Raw genomic sequence first — 17521 nt, 5'->3', positions numbered from 1 at the left:
ATCCCTACGATGTAACAGGGGACCTGATCCTGCGATCAGACCTGCTAAAGTCCTAAGCTAGTCTGTACGGAGACCTATAGATGTGGGGAAGGAATCCCTACAAGTACTAAGGACTGGGAGGAAAATGGGACACCTCCTAACAGAAATAGTAGCAGACAGACGAACAAACAAAATATATAGAACATAGAGGTCCGTAGACCAAGCAAACTAACAGAGTTAGATACAGAGCACAGGCTAGCTAGAAAGTAGTTAAACAATGAAGTCCAGCAAAGCCAGAAGGGCGGAGCAGGATTAAATAGGCCAACAAGGTCATGTGACCAGCAAAGGAAAAAAACTAAGAACAAGGTTCTAACAGTACCCCCCCTTCTAAGAGGATCCTCCGGATCCCCTAGGACCAGGCTTATCAGGAAATCTCCTGTGAAATGCTCTGATAAGTCTGGACGCGGAAACATCATCCAACCTCACCCAAGAGTTATCCTCGGGTCCGAAACCTTTCCAGGCCACAAGATACTGCAAACTACCTCTATACTGTCTAGAGTTAAGGATGCGAGAAATTTCATATTCCCCGTCCTCCACCACCGGAGGAACAGAGGCAGAGGCGTCACAATCCGATACAACAGCTTTTTTCAACAGAGAGACATGAAATACCGGATTAATTCTCCAGGAGGTAGGAACCTCCAACCTAACAGCAGATTGGTTGACAACCTGAAGCACCTTAAAGGGCCCTACAAACTTGGGACCCAATTTCTTAGAAGGAATCCTCAACCGCAGATTCCTAGAGGACAACCAAACCATGTCACCAACAGCGAACAAAACCTCCTGTCGTTTCCTATCAAAGTAGTCTTTAGATTTTCTGTTGGCCTCCTGAAGATTACCACGCACATCCGTCCAAACTCTCTCCAAATCACCGGAAAAATTCTCCTCCTCAGGCACGGCAGATCCCAACTTGGAGAACGACCCAAACGACGGATGTCTCCCAGAACAACAAAAAAAAGGCGAACAACCAGCAGAAGAAGATGTATGATTGTTCAGAGCAAATTCAGCAAGTGGCAGAAACTCAGACCACCCCTCTTGATTGTCTGCCACAAAACAACGCAAGAACTGCTCAACATCCTGGCTTTTCCTTTCTGTCTGGCCATTAGATTCAGGATGATATCCGGACGAGAACGACAAATGAACTCCCAACCTGTCACAAAAGGCACGCCAAAAACGAGCCACGAACTGAGGACCTCTATCAGAAACAATGTCAGTAGGAACGCCATGAAGTCTGACAATTTCCTTGACAAAGGCCTTAGCGAGAGTTTTAGCGCAGGGCAGTTTGACGAAGGGAACCAAGTGACACATCTTGCTAAAACGGTCCACGACCACCCAGATGACAGTAAAACCCTCAGAGGGGGGAAGGTCAGTTATAAAGTCCATAGCCAAATGTGTCCAAGGAGCACTGGGAACCTCCAAAGGACAAAGCAACCCCGCAGCAGGAGTATGTGAGGACTTAGATCTAGCGCAAATAGTACATTGGCGCACCCACTTAATGACTTCCTTCTGCCATCCAGGCCACCAAAAACTGCGACCCACCAGTCTCTTGGTCTCAGAGATTCCGGGATGACCTGCCAACCGAGATTCGTGACACTCAACAAACAAATCTCTCCTAAAGGTCCCAGGCACAAACAACCTCCCATGAGGAGTGTTAGATGGGGCATTCTCCTGTGCTTTAAGAATCTCATCTTCCAAAACGGAGTCCAAAGCAGCTATCACAACACCTTCTTGTAAAATGTTCTCCTCTTTCTCAGCACCGACTATGGGAGAAAAACTGCGAGACAAGGCATCCGCCTTAACATTCTTAGTACCAGGGATGTAAGTAACGGAGAAATTAAACCGCGAGAAAAACAGTGCCCACCTAGCCTGACGGGCATTCAGGCGCTTGGCAGCATCAAGATATATCAGATTTTTATGATCCGTAAGAACCTGAACGGGAAATTCCGCACCTTCCAAGAAGTGGCGCCAGTGTTCAAATGCGAGTTTAATAGCCAATAATTCCCGATTACCAATATCGTAATTCAGTTCAGTCTCCGAAAAATTTTTTGAAAAAAAGGCACAGGGATGTAATCCATCCCCGTTGTCCTGAGACAATACTGCGCCAACCCCCACAGAGGAAGCATCAACCTCAACCAAAAACGGCTTAGTCACATCAGGCTGCATAAGGATGGGAGCAGAGGTGAACCTCTCCTTGAGATACACAAAAGCTTCAATGGCCTCAGAAGACCACTGAACCGCATCAGCACCTTTCCTGGTGAGATCGGTCAGAGGTTTGACAATACTAGAAAATTTTTTTATGAATTTTCTGTAATAATTGGCGAAACCCAAAAACCTCTGTATCGATTTCAAACCAATAGGCCTAGGCCATTCCTGTACAGCTTGAACTTTAACCGGGTCCATCTCAAAACCTTCACTGGAGATAATGTAGCCCAAAAAACTAATTCTCTGTACAGCGAACTCACATTTCTCCAGCTTAGCAAAAAGCGAATTGTCCATTAACAACTGTAATACCTCACGTACGCTCCGCCAATGAGACTCCAGATCCGGCGAATAAATCAAAATGTCATCCAAATACACAACCACATTTTTGCCGATCAAAGGTCTAAGGATGTCATTAATAAGATTCTGAAAAAATGCAGGAGCATTAGTAAGACCAAAAGGCATAACCAGATTCTCAAAATGACCCACAGGAGTGTTAAAAGCAGTCTTCCATTCGTCACCCTCCTTCATGCGCAACAGATTGTATGCCCCCTTAAGGTCAATTTTAGAGAACCACTTGGCCCCCATTAACTGGTTAAACAGATCAGGAATCAATGGCAGTGGGTAAGGATTGCGTACAGTAATTTTGTTAATCTCACGAAAATCCAGACAAGGACGTAAACCGCCGTCCTTTTTTTTTACAAAAAAAAATCCAACCTCCACAGGAGACTTAGAGGGCCTAATGTGACCGGCGGCCAAACTTGTCTGTATGTATTCCTCCAAAGCCTTTCTCTCAGGAATAGTAAGGTTAAATAAACGACTTTTAGGAAGAGTCGCTCCAGGGACAAATTCAATAGAACAATCATAGTCTCTATGGGGAGGCAAAACCTGCGATTCCTTCTCAGAAAAAACTCTCCAAAAATCCTGAATAGGAACAGGCAATTCTCCCCTATCCAAAGCTGCAATACGCCCGTTACAACACTTGTCATAACATTTATGGCTCCAGGATTTAATTTCACTGGTAGACCAATCCAGTACAGGATTGTGAAATTTTAACCAGGGCAATCCCAATATTACTGGAGAAGGCAAGTTATTCAACACTACCAAATCCAATTTCTCATGGTGAACACCATTAATAGTGAGAGGAAATTCACAGACCTTGAGAGTAATATTCTTCAAAGGGGAACCATCCACAGAGACCACAGCAATGGGGGATGATAAAGGTTCTGGTTTTAAATTGAGTCTTTCCAAGAATCCCCCATCAATTACATTCAGAGTAGACCCACAATCAACAAACACCCGAAATTCCATTAATTTTTCCTGAGCAATCGTGGAAGCAGCTAAAAATACACCCTTGGAATTTAAACAGGCAATACGGGCATGACTGACCATTTTTTTTCCTTTCTTGATACGAAGCTCACAGCCTTTAATCAAATGACCAGATTTTCCGCAATAGAAACACAAGCCTTCAAAAAATCTACGGTCTTTTTCTTGAGAGCGAGGTGCCATCGCTCCAATCTCCATCGATTCACCACTGTTAGTACACACATTCTCATAACCAGAAACTGACATAGCAGAGGATTTGCTCTCATTAACCCTTGCACGCAGTCTCCTATCCACCCGTATAGCTAATTGCATAGCCTGTTGCAAATCTTCAGGTGTAGGATAAGCAATTAGCAGGTCTTTAACCCTTTCACTGAGCCCAGCAAGAAATAGACTTTTCAGAGCAGAATCGTTCCACCCTGTTTGAGTAGACCATCGACGGAAATGAGTACAATATTTTTCCACATTACCTGATCCCTGTCTCAAACGTCTTAACTCAGTCTCAGCTGATGCGACACGGTCAGGATCATCATATAATAGTCCCAAAGCAGAAAAAAAACTATCCACTGATCTGAAGCATGTATCACTAGGTTGCAAAGAAAAGGCCCACTCCTGAGGCTCTTTGCGCAAAAGTGACATTATAAACCCTATGCGCTGGGAATCATCCCCAGAGGACTTGGGTCTCAAACGAAAATACAATAAGCAAGCATTTTTAAATGAAAAAAATTCTCGGTGTTCACCAAAAAATAAATCCGGCAAACGTACCTTAGGTTCCAAGAAATGTGCTCCAGGACAGTTACTCACGTGCTGACGGAGCTCAGTCACCTCCAAAGAGAGTCCCTGCAGGTGTTTAGCCAAATCCAGAACCGACACCATGATGGAACAGAAAAAAAAATCTTTCCTTAGAGCATTTGCTGGGCTGGACTTACTGTTATGTTCTGCTACCAGAGCTAAGGAAAGAGAGGAGATCTGTCCCTACGATAGAACTCAGCTTAATCCCTACGATGTAACAGGGGACCTGATCCTGCGATCAGACCTGCTAAAGTCCTAAGCTAGTCTGTACGGAGACCTATAGATGTGGGGAAGGAATCCCTACAAGTACTAAGGACTGGGAGGAAAATGGGACACCTGCTAACAGAAATAGTAGCAGACAGACGAACAAACAAAATATATAGAACATAGAGGTCCGTAGACCAAGCAAACTAACAGAGTTAGATACAGAGCACAGGCTAGCTAGAAAGTAGTTAAACAATGAAGTCCAGCAAAGCCAGAAGGGCGGAGCAGGATTAAATAGGCCAACAAGGTCATGTGACCAGCAAAGGAAAAAAACTAAGAACAAGGTTCTAACAAGGACCCAGCCGGGTCAGGAGAAGAACAGGCACACTCACAACAGTTCACTTCAGCACCTTTACTGGTGGTGTTTCAGGCACGATCCAGGGCACTGTAGGGTGAAGGGTGCATTTCAGGACTCTCCCCAGTGAGCGGGTGTGGGGCCTCCTGTTTCTTGCCTTTTCCTGTTAAGTTTATGACCTGCCTGGAGCTAGGCCTAACTTGGTCTCTGTCTTGCACCGGCTGACCTGGTGGTAGGGCCTTCTGTTGGAGATCACACTCCCTGGTCTCTTGGGCCTCTGTGATTCCTGACCCGGGGATAACGGTCAGCTTTTGGTGTTCCTGGGACATGTAGTTCGCCAGGGGTTCCGGTTGTTTCTGCTGGTCCTAGAGATCCTTGCAGACACGGACCTGGTGTCCGGTATTTGGTCTTGGGGTGAGGTGGCTAAGCTCCTCTGCCCCCTATGTAGCTCGCTTACTCCACTCGCCTTCGGCCGCCCGGGGCCCTCACTAGGCTTCACACTGGCTGTAGGCCTCGCTACTCTTCACCGCTCTTATGGCGTCGGCACGCCTTAGGCTCACTAACCTGAGCTCTCTGAGTCTGGACTGTGCTCCACTGCAGGATAGCTTGTGTAGGAGCTCCTCTCAACAGGCTTCCTTCTACAGACTGGATTCTCACAGACTGGAACTAGCTCTGTCGCCTGAGGAAACTGTTCTCCGGACTCCTGAGTCTAAGCTGGACTGAACTCCTCACAGACTTCACTCTCTGTGGACTCCAGACTCGACTGACTGCCTGGCTCCACCTTCCCTATTTATATCCCTAATGGGCTCTCTCTGGTGTTCTGAGGTGGAAGGTGGAGGTGTGTGTATGCTGTGGGGGCCTCTTGTGGAGGAATCCGTCCATGCACCCCTCTAGGATCTGTGGCACTAATGCGCAGCAGGGCGCCACATTCCCCCCTAGCAAAGCTCAGTACTTCCGGACTGAAGTACTTTTTATAACAACAATAACAATAACTCTTCCCTTTATGGGAGGCAGTTTGCTTAAATGTTACATATAAAACAGTATAAATAATAAATAGATATGTACATATAATAAGCAACCCCAGAATCCAAGTCTCTTCCGGTGAGGTTCCCCGACAGGATGTCCATCTCACAGGGTAGAGTACTTGGTAGCTTGAGGGACCTGTCCCAAACCCTACACGTAGGCCCTGGGGTGGCTGCAGGGCATGGTGATCCTGAGTTGGACCTCCGTTAGTGCCACACCAGACAGGTTTTTCTTCTGAGGTCACCTAAAGGGGCACTCCAGAGAGTGCAATTATTTACAAGAAGCAGTTTTTGGGCTGCACATAGTCCTCAGCCACAGAGTTCTTTAGGTACCCTAACGGGTAGTTAGAGGCAAACAAGAAAAGTGTCCATATCTGTCACGGGTGTGTCGCCACGAAGATCGTCACGGTTACACAGCCTGACTTCTCGCAGCTGACTTTTTGGTGCTTTGTGTTTTTCGGCAGTGAGGGAGTTAATTCTCTCTCTCTGTGCTAGACGAGGTCCAGCCTCGCCCAGCTGCAATCAATGCTGCTGTAGTGAGACTCCTTCAAATGCCTGCTGGTCTGTTAGGGAAGTGTCGGTGAAAGCATTTCATGCAGACTAACAGAGCGGATCGTGGTATTTGGAGTTTCAGAGATAAGTGTATTCGGAGAGTTTTTTCCCTTCCTCGCTTTATCATTTATCTCCTTTCCCGTTGGTGTTCCCTCTGTTGTAGTTGTGTAGTTTTTGTATGCAAGGTGGTTTTGGTTTTTCCCTTGTACTGTCTCGTTCGTCTAAGTACTGTGTGTGGGCATATTATTACTTGTCCCCTTTTGTTGTGATCGGGGTCCTTCTCAGGACTAGATTACTTAGGTGCAGGGATCCTCAGGAGGTAGGGGTTACGCTGGCGGCCTGGACCTCTGTACCTTTAACAGTACCTCCAGGTTGAGGGATTAGTCAGGGCCCCAGCTTAGGGTCAGCTTAGGCCCCCTACCTCCAGTATACAGAGACAGCGTGACAATATCACTTAGATTGTCCATTAGAAGGCAAAATGCAAGTTAATAAATACATATATGAAAATACACAATATAATACCCCAGGGGCAACTATCTACACGTCAGAGTTTCACTTTACTCTCTGTACCTGACAGGGGGTTGACCTCTCGTGCTACGTGTTGATCTGCGTAGTGCGGGGGTCTGGGTGGTATCAATGTCTGCATTGTCAGTTACCCTACCAGTTCTATTTGTGACTAAGTTGTAAAACTGCCTTAACCTTTCTCTGGGACTGGCTAGTGTACCATTGGCTGGGCCTTCTTGCTCTTCTCCTGCCGGGGATCCTTCGTCTGGGGATTCTTCTTGAGCTGGCTCTTCTGCAGCACTAGTCTTTTCTGCAGCACTTACAGGTTCAACTTGCTGTGGAGGGTCTTCTGGCTGTTGGAAGAAGTGGAGTACAGGTATTATTACTGCTCCTCCTATTTGGGGCCAATCTGCCGGGAAGTCTCCTAAGTCAGTATGGATTACTGCTTCTTTAGGTTCCTCCGGGATAATGAGAGGCACTTCTTCTTGGGGCTTTAGCAGATCTGGACACAACTTCAGGTGGTCTCTAGATACCGTAGCAGTTGTTCTTCCCCCGTCTTTGCTAATCAAACAGGTTTTCTTATTATCAAATCTTGAATTCAACACAGTGTAGGGTTCTCTCTCCCACTGGTCATCAAGTTTGTGGTTTCTTCTCTTCCTTTTTAACACTACTGCACCAGGTGTGAAGGGTTCTGCTGGGGCACCTCTGTGGTATTGAGCTTCCTGCTTGTCCCTCACCCGAGTGAGACTGTCTTCGACACAGGCTTGTACTCTTCTGTACTGCTCCTGTCTGGTCGTGTCCCAGTCCTCAGTGGTCACAGCTGCTTCTGGTTCTACAACACCGAGCTCCAGGTCCATGGGCAACTTTCCTGGTCTTGCCCTCATGAGATATGCTGGAGTGCAATTGGTGGAACTTACAGGTATGTGATTGTACAGATCTACCAGGTCAGGTAGTAGGTCTGGCCACTGATTTCTCTCTTCTAGTGGTATGGTCTTCAGCAGGTTGATGATGATGTTATTCATCTTTTCACAGAGACCGTTGGTTTGGGGGTGGTACGGTGTAGTCCTGATCTTTTTACACCCGTACAAATGGCAGAACTCTTTGAACAACTCAGCCTCAAAGGCCGGGCCTTGGTCCATCAGCACCCGCTCAGGGTATCCATGGGGTCTGCAGAAACACGCCTGGAACGTTTTTGCTGCTGTCTCTGCCGTCAGGTCTTTGACGGGGGAGACCACCAGGAACCTGGAGTAGTGATCCACCATGGTCAGGGCATAGGAGTATCCTGACCTGCTAGGTGACAGCTTGACATGGTCCATGGCCACAATCTCCAGGGGTCGAGTCGTCTTGATGGGTTGCAGGGGTGCCTTCTGGCTGCCGTAGTCTTTTCTTCTGAGGCTACAGGGTCCACAGTTTCGGCACCACCTCTCAATGGAGCTGCGCATTCCCACCCAGTAGAATCAATCCAAAGACGGTGAAAGTACTTTCACCGCCTTTGGATTTATTCTGGTCCTGTGGGACACCCATTGGAGATCCGCTGCAGCTGCTTTTTATACGTTATGGTGGTTGTGTCCTTACACAACCAAACCAGGTGAGCACCACCTTTTTATTATTCATTCCTATGTCTACAGGTGAAACTCTATTGGTCTTTGCGCTCTCTCTCTCTTTGTATTCACCCAGTAGAATCGACACTTCGGCAGGGTCTCTAGCTTTTTCCAGCCAAAGTGTCCCGCCTGATCGTGGTAGGCTTCCAACACCATTTGGATGTCTGTCTTGGGCACTACGATCTGCCATACCATCTCATGGGTTTTGGGGTTGACGTACCTCCGGCATAGCTTCTCTCTATAGATGAACAGCCGGCTATTCTCATTCCAAAGCTGCTTAGCTTGGAGAGACGCTTCTTTCTCCAGGGAGGAACCTTCCTGGGTTATCAGTTCTTTGATACTGCTGACAACCGGGTCGCTGTCCTGGGTCTCCTTCCAGCTGTGGTGAGGCAGGGGGTTTAACGTCTTTCCGCGAGGCCTCCTGGAGGCTCATTGCTCGTGGACCATTCCATTCCGATGAAAGGCAGGTAGTCCAATCTCCTCCAGGTCATCCACTTCTTCAGTGTCCGACTGGTGAGGCATCCTGGACAGGGCATCGGCGTTGGCGTTCTTGCGCCCCACCCGGTACTTAATAGTGAATTGGTAGTTTGACAGCCGTGCCATCCATCGTTGTTCCATGGCTCCTAGTTTAGCTGTCTCCAGATGAGTCAAGGGGTTGTTATCAGTGAAGGCAGTGAACTTACTGGAGGCTAGGTAGTGCTTGAACCGCTCGGTTATGGCCCAGACCAGGGCCAGGAACTCCAACTTGAAGCTGCTATAGTTCTCTGGGTTCCTCTCGGTCGGGCGGAGCTTCCTGCTTGCATAGGCGATCACCTTGTCTCGGCCATTCTGCTTCTGACTTAACACAGCTCCTAATCCCTCGTTGCTGGCATCTGTGTACAGCAGGAACGGTTGGCTGTAGTCAGGGTAGGCTAGGATCTCTTCGCCGGTCAGGATCTCCTTCATCACCTTAAAGGATTCAGCTTGCTCCTTACCCCACTGGAACGGGGGATTTCTGCCTCTGGGGGACTGTCCTACCAGGAGGTCTTGCAGAGGCGCCGCTTTCTTGGTATAGTCCTTCACAAACCTCTGGTAATACCCGACTAGTCCCAGGAACTGACGTACCTCCTTGAGGCTCTTCGGCTCCGGCTATTTCTGGATGGCAGTGACCTTCTCCGGGTCTGGTGCTACTCCCTCTGGACTAACGATGTGCCCCAGGTACCTTACCTTTCTCTTGAGCAGGTGGCACTTTGAGGGCTTCAGCTTCATCCCATACCGGGACAGTGACACAAATACCTCCGCCAGGTGCTTCAAGTGGTCCTCATACGTTTTGGAGTACACTATCACGTCATCCAGGTATAGTAGTACAGTCTCGAAGTTGCGGTGTCCCAGGCAGCACTCCATCAATCTCTGGAACGATCCGGGGGCGTTGCAGAGTCCAAACGGCATACTATTGAACTCGCAGAGTCCCATCGGGGTGGTGAAGGCCGTCTTCTCCCGATCCTCCTCAGCAACAGCTACAGTTATATGAAAAAGTTTGGGCACCCCTATTAATCTTAAGCTTAATGTTTTATAAAAATTGGTGTTTTTGCAACAGCTATTTCAGTTTGATATATGTAATAACTGTTGGACACAGTAATGTGTCTGCCTTGAAATGAGGTTTATTGTACTAACAGAAAATGTGCAATCTGCATTCAAACAAAATTTGACAGGTGCATAAGTATGGGCACCTCACCAGAAAGGTGACATTAATATTTAGTAGATCCTCCTTTTGCAAAAATAGCAGCCTCTAGTCGATTCCTGTAGCTTTTAATGAGTTCCTGGATCCTGGATGAAGGTATTTTTGACCATTGCTCTTTACAAAACAATTCCAGTTCAGTTAAGTTTGATGGTCGCCGAGCATGGACAGCCCTCTTCAAATGATCCCACAGATGTTCAATGATATTCAGGTCTGGGGACTGGGATGGCCATTCCAGAACATTGTAATTGTTCCTCTGCATGAATGCCTGAGTAGATTTGGAGCGGTGTTTTGGATCATTGTCTTGCTGAAAGATCCATCCCCTGAGTAACTTCAACTTTATCACTGATTCTTGAACATTATTGTCAAGAATCTGCTGATACTGAGTGGAATCCATGCGTCCCTCAACTTTAACAAGATTCCCGGTGCCGGCATTGGCCACACAGCCCCAAAGCATGATGGAACCTCCACCAAATTTTACTGTGGGTAGCAAGTGTTTTTCTTGGAATGCTGTGTTTTTTTGCCGCCATGCATAACGACTTTTTGTATGACCAAACAACTCAATCTTGGTTTCATCAGTCCACAGGACCTTCTTCCAAAAAGAAATTGGCTTCCCCAAATGTGCTTTTGCATACCTCAGCCGACTCTGTTTGTGGCGTGCTTGCAGAAACGGCTTCTTTCGCATCACTCTCCCATACAGCTTCTCCTTGTGCAAAGTGCGTTGTATAGTTGACTGATGCACAGTGACACCATCTGCAGCAAGTTGATGCTGCAGCTCTCTGAAGGTGGTCTGAGGATTGTCCTTGACTGATCTCACCATTCTTCTCTGCCTTTCTGATGTTTTTCTTGGCCTGCCACTTCTGGCCTTAACAAGAACTGTCCCTGTGTTCTTCCATTTCCTTACTATGTTCCTCACAGTGGAAACTGACAGGTTAAATCTCTGAGACAGCTTTTTGTATCCTTCCCCTGAACAACTATGTTGAATAATCTTTGTTTTCAGATCATTTGACTGTTGTTTTGAGGAGCCCATGATGCCACTCTTTAGAGGAGATTCAAACAGGAGAACAACTTGCAAGTGGCCACTTTAAGTAGCTTTTCTTATGATTGCATACACCTGGCTATGAAGTTCAAAGCTCAATGAGGTTATAAAACCCAAAAAAGTGCTTTAGCAAGTCAGTAAAAAGTAGGTAGGAGTATTTAAAACAAGAAAATGATAAGGGTGCCCATACTTATGCACCTGTCAAATTTTGTTTGAATGCAGATTGCACATTTTCTGTTAGTACAATAAACCTCATTTCAAGGCAGAAACATTACTGTGTCCAACAGTTATTACATATATCAAACTGAAATAGCTGTTGCAAAAACACCAATTTTTATAAAACATTAAGCTTAAGATTAATAGGGGTGCCCAAACTTTTTCATATAACTGTACTTGCCAGTACCCACTAGTGAGGTCAAGGGTGGAGAAGTAATTTGCAGACTTTAAGGCAGCCAGAGATTCCTCTATGCGTGGTAAAGGGTATGCATCTTTATGTGTAATGCGATTTACTTGTCTGTAATCTACACACATTCTCATGCTTCCGTCCTTTTTCCTGACTAGAACTAGGGGAGCTGCCCAGGGACTACAACTATCCCCTACTACCCCTGCCTTTTTCATGTTGTGCAACATCTCCTTCGCCTTCTGGTAGTGCACTGGTGGTATAGGCCTGTAACGTTTTTTGACGGGTGGATGGTCACCTGTGGTAATATGATGTTGAACCCCCTTAATCCTCCCGAAGTCAAGTGGGTGCTTACTGAATACTTGCTCGTATTCCTGAACTACCCGGTGTACACCCTGCTTCTGATAGGCAGGAGTGGTGTCTGTCCCAACATGGAGCTGTTGACACCAATCCTCCACCTGGGTTGCCGGGTCATTATCCTCCACTTCGTCTGGTGAGGTTAAGGACTCCGCCGTGTGTATGGAGTTGTTATTTACTGTGTACAGTTTGGCAACAGTGGCGTAGCGTGGTAATCTAACCTCGTCCTCCCCATAGTTTAGGAGGCGTACGGGCACCCTCCCATTGCGTACATCCACTACCCCTCTGGCAGTGAACAGTGTAGGCCTATGTTCCGAGCTAAAGGCCCGTCACACTTAGCGACGCTGCAACGATCCCGACAACGATACGACCTGTCAGGGATCGTTGCTGCGTCGCTATGTGGTCGCTGGTGAGCTGTCAAACAGGCAGGCTCACCAACGATCAGGGGAGCAGCGACATCGTGGAAAGAATCTTTCCACGATGTCCTGCTCCTGGTTACGAAAACCGTGACACAGCAGCGATCTCGCTAGCGATCTCGCTATGTGAGACGGGGGCTTTTGGGGCTCTACTATTGCTGCTCTACACCATATCAGCATTTCACTCATCGGGGGAATCACAATGGGTACCGGGTCTGTCACCCGTACATTACCAATTTCACCGCCTGTTAGCTTTACCTGTTGCTGGTACATAAGGGCTCGGATCTCTTTCTGGAGCGCCCTCCTCTGCCCTGGTCTGGCGGTGTCAGCCATCTGTTGGAGCAAGAACAACACTTCTCCCAAACAGTTACTAACAATATTTGTGCCAAGTACCATATACAAGTTTGTATCATCAGGATTAGTCTCTACTACAATTAGTCCCTGGTCCTTCAGTTCCACTCTTCCCACATTTACTGCCACATCCTTAACCCCGACTAGGTTAAGGGGGAGGCCGTTTGAGGCACAAACGGAAAGGTTTGGAACTGGCGGGCTTAGGTCATCCATGGACCAGAACCTTTTGTAGAGGAGGTCAGGCATGATGGTTACCTGAGATCCTGTGTCCAGCAGAGCGGATGTTGCGATGCCGTCCAGCACAATGGACAGGAAAGGTCTTCCTCCCATGAACCTGCTGTACCAGTCTGATGGGCCTGGGGGGTCTACTCCTGGGTGTCAGCCCTCGGCCCCAGTGTTTGCTCATTTAAAGGACAGCTCTGGACGGCGTGACCTGTCTTGTGGCATCGGTGGCAGACAGGGTCCCTTGGCGGGCGGCGCTGGTCCTCCCAGGGGGTGGCGTTGTCCTCCTCCTCCTTCTCATCCAGGGGACATTCTCAGTGCTATCGGCTAACAGGATCCTTCCTTCTGCCTCGGGCTCCGTCCGCAGCTGCAGGGCACTCAGCACAGTGGTCAGGGTTTTGCTCAACTGACGCACTTCAGAGCGCAGGCTGTCCAGCTCACTAGGGGACGTTGCTGGAACCTTGGCTTCAGCAGCCACCGGGGAAAAGGTGGACACTGCAGGCACTGGGGTGGCCCCACCATGGTAACATTGGCTAGCAGTTGTTTCCAGGGGCTGCAGTCCTTTTATAGCCATGTCCTTAAGGGTGTCAAAGGTGGCATCTGGATGATCCAGGGACCACCAAAGCACAGTCCTGCTCTCCTCCTGAGACCTCAGTCCCCGGATAGACTGTTCCTTCAGCATTTTATTTTCATTATCGATGCTGGTTGGACTAACCTGTTTCAGAGCTCGCTGGGCCCCTTGTAAACTCCAGGAATAGTCCCGAACACTGTCCTCCGGTTGCTGAGAGCAGTTGTAGAACCTCATCTGGAGGTCTGTCTCAGTACGATTCTCAAAGACAGTCTGTAATTTTTTAAAGATTTTGGACACTGACTCCTGGTCTGCGGCCGACCAGGTTTCTACTTCTCGCTCCGCAGCACCAGTCAATTGTCCCAATACAACAGCGGCTCTTTGCTTGCCTGTCATAGAGTACATGTCCAGTATACCGCATATTTTCCTTTTGAATCCAGACAGGGTATCTGGTTTGCCGCTGTACTGGGGGAGCCACTTCGCTCCCGGAATGTACGGTAGGGCCATGGGTATGACAGGTTACAGGCCCTGCTGGTGGAGAGGCTGCTGCGGCCTGCCTGGTGCCGAGCGCGGGTTGATGATCAGGGTGGCTAACCGGTACTCCGGCGTTGTGCTGTTCTTCAGACATTTTGGCGCCCCCCTAGCGAACCGTGACCTACCTTCTTTTCTTTTCTTCCGGACCTTGCGTCCTACGTCAGAGCGTTCACCGGCGCTCCTTCCAGGACCTGGCGCTTCCTGGTTTGACGTCGAGGCGTGGGGCGTGTCCGAGGCTTTGCGCGCTTCAGCAGGTACGCCTCTCAGTTTCCCGCGGTTACGCCCTTCTTCCCGCTCGGCGGCCCAACAATGGTGGCAAACTTCGCCACAGTTAAATACACATATTTTGATTAAAGGCGCACAGTATCCGGTGGCAATGGGCACAACACTCAGTCGTTGCAGCGGGCACGGAATCCTGTTCGTGACGCCAGGAAGAGATGACTCGCCCAGGGGATGGGGACGACTCAGCGCCCGGGCCTTGTTGTTGCCTAACCTTGGGGGATGTCGCGGTGGTCGGCTCCCGGGCCCGTACCCTGGGGTCACTCTTAAAAAGGAGGGAAGGTTATTGGGATAGGAAAATATACGTGACGCCACCTGTGGTGTCTGGTGAGGATCACCAGAGTTGCTACAGTCCTCTGAGGCCGGTGGTCAGGCAGCTTAGTTGGTACGGCTCCCCACAGGTGGAGCGGGGCCTCAGGGCAGCGTAGGAAAAGGGATGCAGGACAGAGAGGACCCAGCCGGGTCAGGAGAAGAACAGGCACACTCACAACAGTTCACTTCAGTACCTTTACTGGTGGTGTTTCAGGCACAATCTAGGGCACTGTAGGGTGAAGGGTGCATTTCAGGACTCTCCCCAGTGAGCGGTGTGGGGCCTCCTGTTTCTTGCCTTTTCCTGTTAAGTTTATGACCTGCCTGGAGCTAGGCCTAACTTGGTCTCTGTCTTGCACCGGCTGACCTGGTGGTAGGGCCTTCTGTTGGAGATCACACTACCAGGTCTCTTGAGCCTCTGTGATTCCTGACCCTGGGATAACGGTCAGCTTTTGGTGTTCCTGGGACATGTAGTTCGCCAGGGGTTCCGGTTGTTTCTGCTGGGCCTAGAGATCCTTGCAGACACGGACCCGGTGTCCGGTATTTGGTCTTGGGGTGAGCTGGCTAAGCTCCTCTGCCCCCTATGTAGCTCGCTTACTCCACTCGCCTTCGGCCACGCTCGGGGCTCTCACTAGGCTTCACACTGGCTGTAGGCCTTGCTACTCTTCACCGCTCTTATGGCGTCGGCACGCCTTGGGCTCACTAATCTGAGCTCTCTGAGTCTGGACTGTGCTCCACTGCAGGATAGCTTCTGCAGGAGCTCCTCTCAACAGGCTTCCTTCTACAGACTGGATTCTCACAGACTGGAACTAGCTCTGTCCCCTGAGGAAACTGTTCTTCAGACTCCTGAGTCTGAGCTGGACTGAACTCCTCACAGACTTCACTCTCTGTGGACTCCAGACTCGACTGACTGCCTGGCTCCACCTTCCCTATTTATATCCCTAATGGGCTCCCTCTGGTGGTCTGAGGTGGAAGGTGAAGGTGTGTGTATGCTGTGGGGGCCTCTTGTGGAGGAATCCGTCCATGCACCCCTCTAGGATCTGTGGCACTAATGCGCAGCAGGGCGCCACATACATACTGTTAGAGAATATGCCACCTACTTCCTAAAAAGAAGCAGAAGATAGGTGCAGGATAAAGAACATAGACAGTAGAGAGATAAATCCTAGCTGGTCTTTCACTGACTTGCTTAAACTGCAGCAGTATGTCTGGACTTCCAAATGAGGCTATCACCAGAAGGAAATACCAGCAGGGGAAAAAGTAAATACTGCCGCACCCGAAAGATGGTAGGGCAGACAAATTAGTAAACAAAAACACCTGTTACCCTAAAAAAACTGAAGCAAGGATAACAGAAACTAAACACCCAGAGAAAAAGTTTATCTGCTGTGGCTCGGGGGACAGAGAAGCCAACCACAATGCACAGGCTCAAGGGTTTGAACTCAGACTTATGACATCTGTTTCCTCTGACATGTTTGCTTGTGCAGCTGCAGGCTTTGAGCTCAGTGGGCATCCCATGTAAAGAATGCTTTGTCATCTGTCAGTATTTTAGCTTGTCTTTTTGTGCTGCCCCACACTTCCATCTCACACACTAACTTGACTCGCTGTTAGGTAATACTGCCCATACATAACCTGTTGTGGATGATATCTGTATTGCCTGTTTAATTTTACAGACCTCCTGTCTTTGACATTTTTGCTCTAGAAGCTTCAGGCTTTGAGCTCAGTGATCATCCCCTGGTCTCTCCCTCTTATATGTGTTGTCTGGGGAGTAGTACGTTATGGGAGGATCAGACTACAGGTTACCTTGCAGCACTAGCTTCATTATCTTGTCTCCCATAGATCTGTATAGAAGCTGTACACAAAATATGGTTGAAGATCCTTAATCAAGATTATTTGCAAATTTACTTGTTTTTTTTAGATGTATGAAAGAAAAATGATTACAAAGGTGAACATGTGTTTTAAGATTAACATTTGGAGAAGGGTGTGATGTAATGTCTTCAGCACATGGGTGTATTGGGGCATATTTAAGCTCGATATCGACATGTTGTGGGTGGATTATATTTGAATCATTGCTTCATATGAGGTTTATATTATGCACCAGTGGGAAAAATTGAGTCCGTTAATGACTGTACAATGCAATTATGCTTTCATAGGAACTGTGCTATTAATGTCACATTAACAAAAAATAAAAGTGGATGGCAGATGAGATCTAAAGGCTAATTAGTGCCGATCTGTATGTAGACTGGAAAATTCTGACATCAACTCACACAAGAAAAAACTATTAACAATGTTATACTGCAGCTGAGGTATACGATAGTGCTAGGATACAATAATAGCCATTATAAAATAATTACATCTATCTATCTATCTATCTATCTATCTATCTATTATCTATCATCTATGTATTATCTATCTATCTATTATCTATCTATTGTTTACAGCTGAAACCAGAAGTTTACATCCACTATATAAAATGACACATCTGCATCTTTTTCTCAATATCTGACATGAAATCAGAATAAACCTTTCCCGTTTTAGGACAATTAGGATTACCATAATTTTTGATATTTGCCAAATGCCAGAATAATGAGAGAGAGAGAATGTTTTAAGGCATTTTTATTACTTACTGCAAAGTCAGAAGTTTCCATACATTTCATTAGTATTTGGTACCATTGCCCTTAAACTGAATGACTTGGGTGAAACGTTTGGGATATCCTTCCACAAGCTTCTCACAATAGTTGGTCGGA

Source organism: Phyllobates terribilis, unplaced genomic scaffold (genome assembly GCF_046119375.1).
Source record: "Phyllobates terribilis strain yellow unplaced genomic scaffold, ASM4611937v1 Scaffold_2__4_contigs__length_985480577, whole genome shotgun sequence".
Taxonomy (NCBI): Eukaryota; Metazoa; Chordata; class Amphibia; order Anura; family Dendrobatidae; genus Phyllobates; species Phyllobates terribilis.
This window is presented reverse-complemented; position numbering follows the sequence as displayed.